Here is a 13,697-nt window from a genome sequence, read left to right as displayed (position 1 = left end):
ACAAGTCTAGTTTAATATAAACAGGTTAAATGCCTGTAACACAATGGCCAAAAGGATAGGCTTTGAAATTTGACAGTTTCAAATCCTAGTGCCTCCATTTACTACTAGTAGCAGGACTTTAGCCAGGTCGCCCAAACTCCCTAAACCTCAGCTTATTTGTTTGTAAAAAAAATAAGACAATGTAATCAAGTTATTGACCCAAGGCTCAATACATGTAGCTCTATTATTAGGATCGATTAGATTTAGATCTGTTGGTGACTTCCATTAGTGAAAGAGATGCCCAGGATGACCTCTTTGCTGCTGTTCATTGTCCTTATTTGCTTCAGCCGAGATCTGACAGGAAAAGGGCTGAGACATTATTCTGATAGCCACAGTTGCAGACAGACAGACAGATATACAGAGTGCACTTCCCCGCCAACACCTTGCTCTTCATACAAGGGGGCAGTTTCTTTTCCATAGCTTGGGCTGGTGGGGGTGCTGAGTAGGAACAAGGAAGATGACCCATCAATTGACATGTAGAGATCAAAGTCTTAGTTGTAATATGAAGAACTCAAGTTACCTTACACATCAGATCCACCTATACTCCAATGCAAGGTACAAGCATGTCACTACTGGTGCATTTATACATGTCTAAAACCACTCTGTCACCCAGGCTGGAGTGCAGTGTCACAATCTCGGCTCACTGTAAACTCAGCCTCCTGGGTTCAAGCGATCCTCCTGCCTCAGCCTCCCAAGTAGCTGGGATTACAAGCATGCACCACCACACCCTGCTAGTTTTTGTATTTTTAGTAGAGACAGGGTTTCACCATGTTGACCATGATGAGGCCAACACGTTGGCTCAACCGCAAGTGATCTGCCTCCCAAAGTGCTGGGATTACCGGCGTAAGCCACCGCACCCAGCCTCGTGTTTTTGCTTTTTTTTTGAGATGGAGTCTCGCTCTGTTGCCAGGCTGGAGTGCAGTGGCGCCATCTCGGCTCACTGCAACCTCTGCCTCCTGGGTTCAAGCGATTATCCTGCCTCAGCCTCCTGAGTAACTGGGACTACAGGCGCGTGCCACCACTCCAGCTAATTTTTGTATTCTTAGTAGAGATGGGGTTCACCATGTTGGCCAGGATGATCTCGATCTCCTGACCTTGTGATCCAACCGCCTTGGCCTCCCAAAGTGCTAGGATTACAGGTGTGAACCACCATACCCAGCTGTGTTTTTGCTTTTTAAAGAAACTTTGGGAAAATGTAATACAAAGTAGAATTTGGCAAAAGCTTTTCAAATGACAAGCTAAATTAAAACACAATCGTTTTCTTGCATTGGAAACTTACTGTCATGGTTAATTAGTTTTTGATCATTTTATAATTTAGCAACTGTAATGTTTTAGTATATAGTCAAGCATCATTTAATAACAGGGATACACTCAGAGAAAGGCTCCTACTAGGCGATTTCATCATTGTGTGAACACCATAGAATATACTTACACAAACCTAGATGGTATAGCCTACTACACCAAGCTGCATATGGTTTAACTTGTTGCTCCCAGGCTACCAACCTGTACAGCATGTTACTGTACTGAATACTACAGGCAACTGTAACACAATGGTAAGTATCTGTGTATCTAATTATAGACAAGGTACAATAAAAATATGGTATTGTAATCTTATGGGACCACTGTTGTATATTTGGGTCTGTCCTTGACCAAAACATCATTATATGGCATATTAGTGTATTCTGTTCAGTCTTTTTAAGAAGGTGGGGGAGGCAGGATAATATTGGGGATATACATTTAAATAAAACATTACTAATTATAGATTTCCCAGATTCCTTACGTATTGGCCTATGTCTCCCCATCACATGCTGTCACACCCCAAAAACCTGGGCAGTGCACTGGGATGGATAGGAACAATGACCAGCAGCCCAGGAAATAGTTCCCTCTTAAAGACTCCATAGCCAAGCGCGGTGGCTCACGCCTGTAATCACAGCACTTTGGGAGGCCAAGGCGGGTGGATCACTTGAGGTCAGGAGTTCGAGACCATCCTGGCCAACATGGTGAAACCCTGTCTCTACTAAAAATACAAAGATTAGCCAGCCGTGGTGGCGGGCGCCTATAATCCCAGCTACTCGGGAGGCTAAGGCAGGAGAATTGCTTGAACCAGGGAGGCAGAGGTTGCAGTGAGCTGAGATCACGCCACTGCACTCCAGCCTGGGTGACATAGACTCCATCTCAAAAAATAAAAATAAAAATAAAAATAAAAAGACTCCTCCAGCACAGCCTCTCAGGCAGCTCTGAGGACACAACATGAAGACTCTCCAAATACATATACTGATAACGGGGGTAGGATGGGGAATGGCATCGGTCATTTGCCTAATAATGTAATGACATCAATAAACCAGAGCACATAAAGCTAGGAACCCACATGGTTCATTCAGAAGGGGGCAGCTTGTCACCACCTACCTGCTTTTGGCTATCACAGGGGACCCAGACACAAAACAATGGCAGATTTTAATGGGCCTTGTTTGTACCTTTCACAGCAAATGATTATGTCAAGTCAACAAACCTTTAGTATAAACACATTTTCATTAGTGGTCTCCAATGTGGCTAAAGCTAAAGGCTTTAGTGTCACGGTTCACAAACAAAGCTATGAAACTATTATCAATGACTAATGCCCCCAAACAATGAGTAGGCATGGATTCTGTTCTGTGGCACCTTTTTGTGGCTGCCGCTATGCTGCTGATTGTCCAAATAAGCTACGTTTGGGGGTAGTGGGGGAGGGGGGAGGGGATTACCACTGCCTCACAAAGCCTGGTCTAATATTTTCTTTTTGGTTGTGGGGAGGGGAGGGACCTGGGTTAAGTCTGGTGTTCTGTCATATTCCTTCTCTGGGCTTCTTCTGTTCTTCCCAGTCAGTAATGACCAGCCTATCCAATTCTTTTTTTTTTTTTTTTTTTTTTTTTTGAGACAGAGTCTCGCTCTGTCGCCCAGGCTGGAAGGCAATGGTACAATCTCGGCTCACTGCAAGCTCCGCCTCCCGGGTTCAAGCCATTCTCCTGCCTCAGCCTCCCAAGTAGCTGGGATTACAGGCGCCTGCAACCACGCCCAGCTAATTTTTTGTATTTTTAGTAGAGACAGGGTTTCACCGTGTTAGCCAGGATGGTCTCGATCTCCTGACCTCGTGATCCGCCTGCCTCGGCCTCCCAAAGTGCTGGGATTACAGGCATGAGGCACCGCGCCCAGCCTATCCCATTCTTTTAATGACACCCATGTTCACATCTCTCTCTCTATCACACACACACTTACAACACAAATGCAAAGCAATGACCACATTTGTTGAAAAGCAAAATAATATTCTGCAAGAAATGCAATTCCCAAATTTCTGAGAGATGAAATTTCAAGCAAGAATGAAACAGAAGAAAAAAAAGACATTATTGTTTTGGGATAGATTACTCTGGTCTTTAAAATATTTATTATAAAGCTACATTTTAGAACTCTCAATAAATTAAATGAAGCGTGTGTGTGTGAGTCAAACCTCACCCACATATAAACAAAGACTATTAACCATTACATACTTAAAAAACTGGGCTCTAAGCACAAACTGAGCCCACAAAATAGATTTTGAATTTTAATTTTTCATCCTTTCTTCCTTTCTAAAATGAAGTGCTAAATAGGTTATACATCATATTTTATTTTAAAAAACACACGTGGTCTGTCTTTTCAAAATATTTTTTAAAATAATAACACAACTATCTATCTATCTATCTATCTATCTATCTATCTATCTATCTATCTGGAGATGGAGTCTCGCTCTGCCACCCGGGCTAGAGTGCAGTGGCGTGATCTTGGCTCACTGCACCTCCGCCTCCCGGGTTCAAGCAATTCTTATGCCTCCTCAGCCTCCTGAGTAGCTGGGACTACAGGCACACGCCACCACACCCAGCTAATTTTTGTATTTTTAGTAGAGACAGGGTGTCACCATATTGGTCAGGCTGGTCGCGAACTCCTGACATCGTGATCTGCCCGCCTCAGCCTCCCAAAGTATAAAATAGTAATTTATACATCAGAATACTGCTGGGATCTGTGTGCCATCTAGTGGCAGTGAGTTTCTTTCAAATAACCCACACCTCAAGGAAAAGTAACAGCCCACTGGAATTAAAGAACTAAAAAGTTGGGCAGAACCATACCTGCCTCAGTCCAGGTCCCCCACAGATCTCCTGACTTCCCTTTCCTACCCACGTGTTTCCTTTCTCTCCAAACTCCTTCTCCTGTGATATGCCTCTCATGCCTCACCCAGGAGATGTACTCGTATAGCTTATGGGAAAATGAGTTCTCTGGAGAAGGGAGCTGGAAAGAAGGATGAACTGGCTCCCTGCCACTGAGATGCCCCGTGGGTACAGAAAAGGCCCAACAGTTCACCTGCCACTGGAAGATGCCAGCATCTAATGATGACCCCCAGAACTCCCCATCACTACTATCCCTTCATTCCCATCAACAAGCACTTGTAATTGCTCACAGTCCCCCATTTGATCCTTCTGCTGTGGGTCAGCTCAATAAAGAACACCTCCCAAAACATCTGCAGGCCAGCTAGGTAAACTAACTCCTCCTGACTTCCCCATCTGTGTACTGCTCCTCACTGCCAGGGTGCTGAAACAGACCCTTGCCTAACTGGCTCCTCAAATGTGTTTTGGTTTCCAGCTTTCTATAACACATAACAGCCACCATTCAGGAAGCAATTAAGGGCCAGACACTGCTCTAGGCAATTCAAAGACATTATTGCTAATCCTTTAACAATATGAAAGAACAGACATGATCATCCCACTCTCCCCTACCCCCATCCCCTGCCCCATTTTACAGGTAAGAAGCTGAGATTTCCACATTTAACTAACTTGAGCAAGAATTCCCGACCAGGAAGAGGCAGAGGCAACATTCAAACATAGTTCCGGCTCTCAAAACCAACTATTTCTGAGATACTTAGGGAAGAGTAAACCTCTAAACAGCAAAAATAAAAAAACAATTTCTCTCTCTAAAAGGATGGAACCCAGGAGGAGAGTAAAATTTCCTTAAATTTGTTTTCATCATCAGGCTACTCTTTACAAACAATAAAGCTGAGGCTCAGAGAATGCTTATGGCATACTAATAATAGCTAACACTTAAATGGTGATCACTTTGTGCCAGGTATAAGTGTGTTACATACATCTGGTTCTAGCCCTCATTTTTTAACCCAAAGCTACTGTCTCTCAATACTACTTAACTGGATCATACTTTGAAGTATATCCTTAATAGAGATTTGAAAGTTGAGTGAGCTGTACAAAACAGTTTCTTGAGCCTCTACCAACTTAAAAGCTCTGTGGGGTTCTACGTCCAGATGACCCAGTTCATACGTAGCAAAGTTCAGACTCAGAACCCAAATTTTGTGACCCCTTGTTTTCCCTCTTCCACGCTCCATGCTATCTCTCATCATACCAAATCAAGGTGAGATAAACTGATATTTTATGTTTGCACATTTATTCCTCCCCCCAAAACATTACATAGGAAAGAAATGAAACAACAAATGTCAAGTTTTTGGCATTCCTTTAGAACAGTGGTTTTCAAAATATGAATCAGAACTCATAACTGGGTCATGAAATCAACCAGTTTTTTGTTTGTTTGTTTGTTTGTTTGTTTTTTGTTTTTTAAGAGATGGGGTCTCGCCCTGTTGCCCAGGCTGGAGACAAGTGGCACAATCACAGCTCACTGCAGCCTCAAACTCCTGTGCTCAAGTGATCCTCCCACCTAAGTCTCCGGAGTAGCTGGGATTATACATTCCTGCCACATCTGGCCCAATCAGCATTTTTTAATAAAATAAATGCAACAGAGATATGTGGTATGGGTATTGATTTGTGAAACTTTTGTTTCAATTATATATATGTAATTGTATGTGTGTATGAGTCACAGTCTAAAAGCTTGAACTCGTTGCTTTAGAGGTCAACACCATAGTGTTCCAAAATGGTGCTACTATTATTGTTGTAGAACAATAAATGCTACACATCTGTCCAAGCAGTATCTCCAGTCATGTGTTCCATCTTTGACAGAGAAAGTGCTTCGCTGCCTTGCAATGTATCCTGGCAAAGAACAACCCAGAACGTAACATCAAGGTTAACTTGATTCTCCTAAGGAATGTGTAGTCACATCTCAAGGACCTGGCAGCCAAAGTGGCTCTTAAATGGCTCAGGTCAAGAAAGGCATGAAACTGCCTTATTTTTACCTATCATGCAAACTCTGGGTTTCAGAATACATATGGCAGCTAATTCCTACTGTAGAAAAAGGGAGCGAGCAAAAGGATGTTTGTTTTCGCCAAATGGCCAAATTCTCTTGGCTTATTTGTTCCCGAAAGTGAAAACTACAATAAATAAGAGCCTTTGTGAAAAAAAACATTCAGTGTCCACCTTAGCCAGGAAAGTCAGATGGCAAAAAAGTGCTCACATTGGTTCTTTCACAGTTCTGTCCTTCCCACCTATAGCAGATAAGTGATTGGACAGTTGGACAGTTACATAGAGTCTGAATTGATGAACATACAAATTTCCTGTTAAAATAAATAAACAAGAGGATGATTTGGGCTTACAAGGCAATAGTCATGTTTTCATGACCTTCAAAACACAAGAGACTATCTCATGTCTCTTTCCATTAAACAGACCAACCAGCAATCCACCATATCAAAATGTAAAAGTGAGGCATCTACAGCAGGCTGAACATTTACCAGAAGGTATCTGGTATGACACAAAAATAGGTGCTGGGTGCTACAAAATTCATGTATCATCTCTCATTTTAATACGTACAATACATACAAATTAATAGGAAATCTGCAGCCAACATTCCAAATCAAAATAACATCAACACAAAATGAGCAGTGGCATCAGGAGTGGTCAATGTTGTTGAAAAACCATTGCTAAGACACAAGCAACAGCTAGAAGGCAATGAAGGAGGAAAGAAAACATAATAAAGCAGTTAAAAATTAATCAATAAAGGATCTGCTCCAAGATAAAACAAGAAGTCCAATAAGTATTGGAATACTATTGAGTATTCAGCTGGTACTAAAGTTAGTACTTTAGTTAGTGCAACGGAGAAGTATCCACATTCTAAGAAGACAGGAATGTAAGTTGTACCATTACTTTGCTTCAGCTCATTCTAAGTAAAATACTCCCTGAACCTCTCCCAAACCTTCTTGCCAATTTCTGAACAAATGAATGACCTCTTCTAAAAACTTCTCTTGGATAAAATTAGTACAAAGATAAAAAACTACTTATGGAGAAAATGAGGAAGGATGAAGTAAGATACTGTTTTCAGATGAGCACAACAGAAATCCTACCAGTACCTGGAGAGCCTCTGGGCTTATCAGACGGTGTGGACTCGCTTTTCATTAGCTCCCTTTTGTGATGCCTACACGGAGAGCGCCTCAAGGATTTTTTCAAGTGCAAAGAGATGTTCATTACTGATAAAGCCCAGAAAATGAACAGAGAAATTTTTTAATTTGAGCAGTTTCAAGATTTGGGTGAACTTCCATAAGCGTTTATAGCATGTTTGGTTATTTCATTAGACACTATTACTGCAATAAAATAAGAATACATAAAACGTCAGCTTACAAGGCCCATGAGAAACTGAATTTCCTTCTGCAAGGAATACAGACTGAATAGCAAAAGTCCAGGCTTTATTCTCCAACTCAGATATTTAAAGTCCCACTGCTTGTTTTTTTGTTTTGTTTTGTTTTGTTTTGAGATGGAGTTTTGCTCTTGTTGCCCAGGCTGGAATGCAGTGGCACCATCTGGGTTCATTGCAACCTCTGCCTCCCAGGTTCAAGCAATTCTCCTGCCTCAGCCTCCTGAGTAGCTGGGATTACAGGCGCACGCCACCATGCCCAGCTAATTTTTTGTATTTTTAGTAGAGACGGGTTTTCATCATGTTGGCCAGGCTGGTCTCGAACTCCTGAACCTTAGGTGATCCACCTGCCTCGGCCTCCCAAAGTGCAGGAATTACAGGCGTGAGCCACTGCACCTGGCCCCACTGCTTATTTTCTACAAAAATTTTAATACTTCAAATTGTTTGTTCACAGATTGCATATATAACTTCAAAAATAACCCTGCAGAAAGCAGTGCTAAGCGGGCAGAGCTGACATTCGCCAACTGTAATATGTTTTTAATGCTGTTATATGATTTCTTGCTGTGCATTTATGCAAAAGCCTAGCTGCTCTCATTCAGCAGGTGGCAGCAGACGCTGTAAGAGTGGCTGTGGAGTTCCACCATTTGCCAGCTCAGCAGATCCATCACTGCTGCAGGCAGCTCTGGAGCCACAGGTGGCAGACCTTGGCGATATAACATGGCACTGTGTGGGCACCAGGCCATCTGTCACTGTCAGACTGCTGGGTCCCATTTTGTACATGGTTCCTGCTATTGGGCTAAAAAAACGTTCACACAATTATGTGATGGATTTGTGTCCATTAAGGCAAAACAAATTATTTGCCCCCATGATTTAAATTGGTTTTCAGAATGGTCTATAAGTTCTCACAGGTTAAAGAGAATTGAATGTGCATAAGGTGATTCAAAACCTGACAACACATGGCACTGGGCAATGCCTCCTTCTGGACCAGCAAAGGGCTTTACAGGCAACACTTTAGCCCAAGTGTGCTGGCATGCTTGGTCCCTTCAGGGGCATGCCATCACAGCTGTGATATAACTCCATTTGCACCTTTGCCTTCTGGGAAAGCCACAGTAGAGACACTAATGTAAGTCTATCCAAATGCCTTTTGCAGACCCTACCTATTACCACCCCTCCACCTCCCAAAAAAGAAAAAAAAATTATCATGCAACAAAAACCCAACTTCAAAGATTTCAGCATCGGGTAAAAAAAAATAAAATAAATTAAGAGGTGGGACTCACCATGACCCAGAGGGGAAAGCTACAGGGAAAGTCATCTGCAATAATGGGGACATGCCATTCCTGTGGTGGGGTACTGAGGAGACCAGAGATGCATGACACATCTCCCTTGTCAACACAATGTAGGCACATAACTACTAGATGGCTCTTCTGATACCTACACCACAGTATCAAGCTAGGGCTGCTTAGCGCATCTGTTGCTGCACTTGGGGAGGAAGGCCAAGGTTAAGGGCATTCCTATGATGGCCATTTAAATCTCCGTGCTACTACTGCAAAGCCAGTTCTGCCCTTTTCAGGAGCCCTGGGGCATTTCTGTTATTTGCACTTCTCTCTCTGGTCATCCCAGGAAGCAGTCCTTCCAGCTCAGTTACTGAAGGGCTCTGAGACTCCGTATGGAGTGCAAACAAGTTAAGGGCATAATATAAATGAATAAAATGATAAATGATGGCCACCCAGGCACTAATGGAAAAAATGCTTCTCAGCAGAACCTCCCTCTTCTCCAAAATCCAGCAAAGCCCTATGCTACCCTTTTAGCGTTGTAGAAGCAACTTTCCTTTGGAGGTCACAAGAGGGATAGGGAAAGGAATTGACTGCTCTGTACTGCTACTTTACCACCTCCAGAAAATCAGGCCAGAGCCCGTGTCCTAGTGAGAAGGGCCGTGATGCAGCAGGATGTGCCAGGCTGTGGTGGAAGGGCCTCTGCTGGCCATCCTCTCTCTTCTCTCCTGGGAGGGTAGGGGAAGCAGGACCGACAGAAGTCCAGTGAGGGAGGGAGAGCAGCCAGGCAACTGCTGTCAGACTGCTGAGGTAACCCCAGGAGAGAAAGCAGGGATAACTGTGAGCATTTTATCCCCTTCCCGCAATCACTCCAAAAAGGTTAGGGCTAAACTTTGGAGACACAAGAAAAGAGAGGATTTGGAGGAGAAAATGGTTCAATCTAGCTTCACAAATGGAATATTAACAGTGTGTCACAGTATGTCTGGCTTCAAAGAGCAGCAGCAGAGCCCTCTCCTCACCCAAGGTATAAATAGATCTAAAAAATATTAATCACATAGTCACGCTAAGGTGATGGGCAAGATAAGATAAGGAAGATACATTCAGGGATGATAAAAAATGTTTCAATATGTCTTCAGGGAACTGATTTCCACCTTGGAAATGCATTAATCCACTTCCAAAGGACTCTGGATGCTAAAACCGCAGTGCAGTATAAAATGGGAATGCATCAATAGGGGCCTTTATCATGACCAGCATTCCTTCCCACAGCTCCCGAAACCCACCCTACAAGAACCCACTAAAGCAATTCTTTACTATTTAAAGCACACACACAGATCCCCAGCTTTGTCATATCTAGTGTCTTTTTCCCTTTGGAAAAAAGAAACAAAAGCAAGATTTGGGGGCCACGAGCAGGAAAGGATAGCAGAGGGTGTGTCTCGCAGTCAGTCAGGTAGGAGCTGAGCAGCTTTGCCAGGCTGGTTTCTACAGCGCTCAGGATTAAGCCTCGAGTTCTACTTAGCAAGCACAAGGAGCACTGTTAGTCAGGACAATGTTTGGGAACCAAGTCTCACATTTCCCTGCTGGTATACGGTGTCAGTCATTTACACTGCAGTCGAAAATCACAGCTCCTCCTGCTATGCAGCAATGCTTATGCTGATGGGATTGGAGCACCAATCATCACAGATCTGTCACAGAAAAGGGAGCTCTGGTTTTGCTGCAGTTTCTTCTTATTCAAACATTCTTTCTTCAAAAATGGATTTGTTTGGAGACTACTAAAACAAACAGACCTTCCCTTTTGTAATTTCACGTTCTCTTAAATGGAATTCATCAAGGTAATCCTTTGTTAACAGTATTGGTGATTTCACACTCTCTAAGACCTTAATTAAGTTTGGAAACATTGTGACTTTACCCTGTCAGAGCTGAGGAATACTGCAGAATGCAACACTCACCATTGTCACCACAGGTATGGAAAACTGGAAACACTGCTTAGCTGGAGTGGCGAATACAGGCAACAGAAAGAGAGACGGTAAGACCATTATTCAAATACAAATTGCCTGAAACTGACAGCGAGCTAAAACCTTTCACCTAGCTCATCCTTACTGGGAGGAGAAGGGGAGACTCTGCCCTGCAGGACCCCTCAAACCTAGAGTTAAAAAGGTCGTGACCCACTAAAAGGACATGTCAGAATGCCTGGCTCCATCCTAGCTTACAGCACATGAATGTAACAACTCTGCCCATCCCAGGAGACTTCACTGTTCATGCCGAGCCAACACAATGGACCCAAAAGCTCAACTTGCAAGATAGAGTTTATTTTTAAATGTTTGTTTATAAATGCTTATCATCTTCAACACAGGCCCGGGAAGACTCCAAGCACAGCTCAGTAAGTAATTTCTGGCACAGCTGAAAAGGAACATCTCTGTGAGTTAGGTTGCTAAGGCAAAGCCAAGACAGACTTTGCTGAAAGCTCAATCCATTAGATCAATCAGTCACCAGCAAGCTGGCAGAGAAAGAAATGGAGTCAGATGCAGACAGAGACACAGCGCAGCACAGATTAGGAGTCAGGTGGTCCAGATTTAGGGCAAAATCGACTGCTTTCCAGATGTATGACCTTGAGAAAATTATTTAACTGCAGTTAAGCCTTCCTTTACTTAACTATAACATGAGCTGATTGCACTAAACTCTAAGGCCAGCAACAGAACTCCAACTTCATGAGAGATGGGAACAGGTGAGAAATCAACACTGTCATTACCACTATGACTATTGTTCACATGCAAAATAATCCATACCTTGAACCACAAAAGAAAGAAAATAAGCTTTGTTTTTGAAGGTGGCCAAAATATATATTTTATATATAAAATAACTAAAACCCACAAAGAGCTAGAATGAAAACCAGAGACAAATAACATAGTTTCATAGGAATGCTACTTCACCTCACCATAAAGAAGCATACTGTCCTTTGTTTTCTAAAAATTCACCCTATGTTGGAAGGAGTAAATTTTTATACTAAAAAAGAAAAAGAAAGCATAAGGCAAGGCATTTCAGAAGTATTAACACAAAGTACTTTAAATTCTATTTTAACCATATTTGCCATCAATTTCTTAGAAGGAACATTTGAAGCCATCTACATATAAGTGCTAGTTAAATCTTTACTTCGAAAATCTCAACATTTTTATCTTCTAACAATAAAAAGTGGCTGTAAATAGGCAAGGCAGTGCTCCTAAAGGTGTCTTCAAACTTAATTTAAAGAAAATAATTTGTGCGGTCCACCCCTTATCACAGTGTTCCTGGTGACGCCATTTTACTCCTTCCTCTCTGCCATCTTAGTACCACGGAATATTTCCTAGCGAGCTGGCTGACATGCTTGCTTATCCACATTATGGTACTGCCAGAGCAGTAAAAGGTTTGATACAAATACATTTTTTGTTGCAAAAAGAACCAATCCCTGACTCTTCACTATCAGCCAGGCTAAAATTTCATGAGAAAACTGAAGAGTTTCCAGATTGAAGAGGTTCAGGAATCCCCTACAAGTACCAGAAAGGAGAGGCTCTTCCGAGCAGCCAAACTTGAGTAGACCATGGTGGAGGCAAAGAAAATAGGAAGAAACTGGGTCTCTCCTACCTCCCCCAGGGTACTTAATACCTAGCCTTATTATAAAGCCAACAAAAGGAAAAAAGACCAGGATCTTCAACCAAGTTTTACTGTAAAAATTTCAAAGGGAGGCTTTGTGATACCCCCCATGTCATCCAACCAAACATTTTATGCAAACAAATCTGCAGTTAAAATGGAGTTCTAATTTGCTGACCTAAAACTCTTTCACTTCAAGGTGCAAGCCTCATAAAAACCAAGGGAAAAGAATCCCTTTGCATTCTACCACATATTTAAACATGTTAAGTGCTGTCCCCATAATTAAAAAATTATGCTGAGATCTAGGCTCTTATTCCGTAAGTTAATATTTGCGCCACAGATTTATGGATCTTGTAGGATTCTAACCAGGGCTTACAACAACCGAACCTTCCTATGTCAATGAAAAGGCTGATGTGAAGAAAATCATTTTCTCCCTAGTTTCCAACATCTATTAATTACAGAAGACAGCACTCAGTGAGTAGGATAAACAGGAGCTAGTGCAACAAGAGCTAGAAGAACAGCTGGCTTTATAAATTTGATATCAAGTTAAAAGGATTCTCAGATACCCAGTTCTGTGAAGCTTCAACTCCTGAAACAGCTAATAAAGCATGTTGAGCAAATTCTTCATGGTAAAGTTTACTATAAAATACATGCACTATAAATTCTTCAGGGTTTAAAAGATAAAAATTCTTCAGCCTTTAAAAGAAACACAAATCAAAGTTAAAATCCACTTGTTTCCTCTTAGTAACAGTATAAAGGAAACAAAGAAATAAGCCGGGTCAAATCCCATTAATTTTAAGAATCAAGATTTATAAGCTTACAATTACAAACAGGAGTTTTACACAAGCAGCTTTGAAGTCACAACTATTAATTAAGTAGAAGGCACTAAAAATTATCCCCATGAGTGAGAGTGAGAACCTCAATCTACTGATCTTTGAAAACAAAAATCTTGTTTTGTCAAAACATTTGTTTCTTGTGTATTTTAATCAGCTATTATAGGTCATTAACCCGGAAGCATTTTCATTAAAAACAAGAGCAAAAATAAGACACTAAAATTAAAATCCAGCAATTCTTTTCAGGAATGGAAAACAGACTGCTTTTAAAAGACAGTGAAAAGAAACCTGAACTCTTTTAAATTTACTATATTCAGATTTCTTTTTCCTCTCAAGTGTCATTTCCATTCGTGAC

The 13,697-nt window shown here is 41.8% G+C and overlaps 1 protein-coding gene across 4 annotated transcripts in view; it reads right to left on the bottom strand.

The window, feature by feature from the left end:
* Positions 1-13,697, bottom strand: part of NUP93 (nucleoporin 93) — a 112,724-nt gene that overhangs the window by 46,922 nt on the left and 52,105 nt on the right. The gene's annotated exons all lie outside the window — the stretch shown is intronic.

This window comes from Gorilla gorilla, chromosome 18 (assembly GCF_029281585.2).
Source record: "Gorilla gorilla gorilla isolate KB3781 chromosome 18, NHGRI_mGorGor1-v2.1_pri, whole genome shotgun sequence".
In the NCBI taxonomy this organism is placed as follows: Eukaryota; Metazoa; Chordata; class Mammalia; order Primates; family Hominidae; genus Gorilla; species Gorilla gorilla.
The sequence above is the reverse complement of the archived record's forward strand: the minus strand, read 5'-3'. Positions and strand labels throughout refer to the sequence as shown.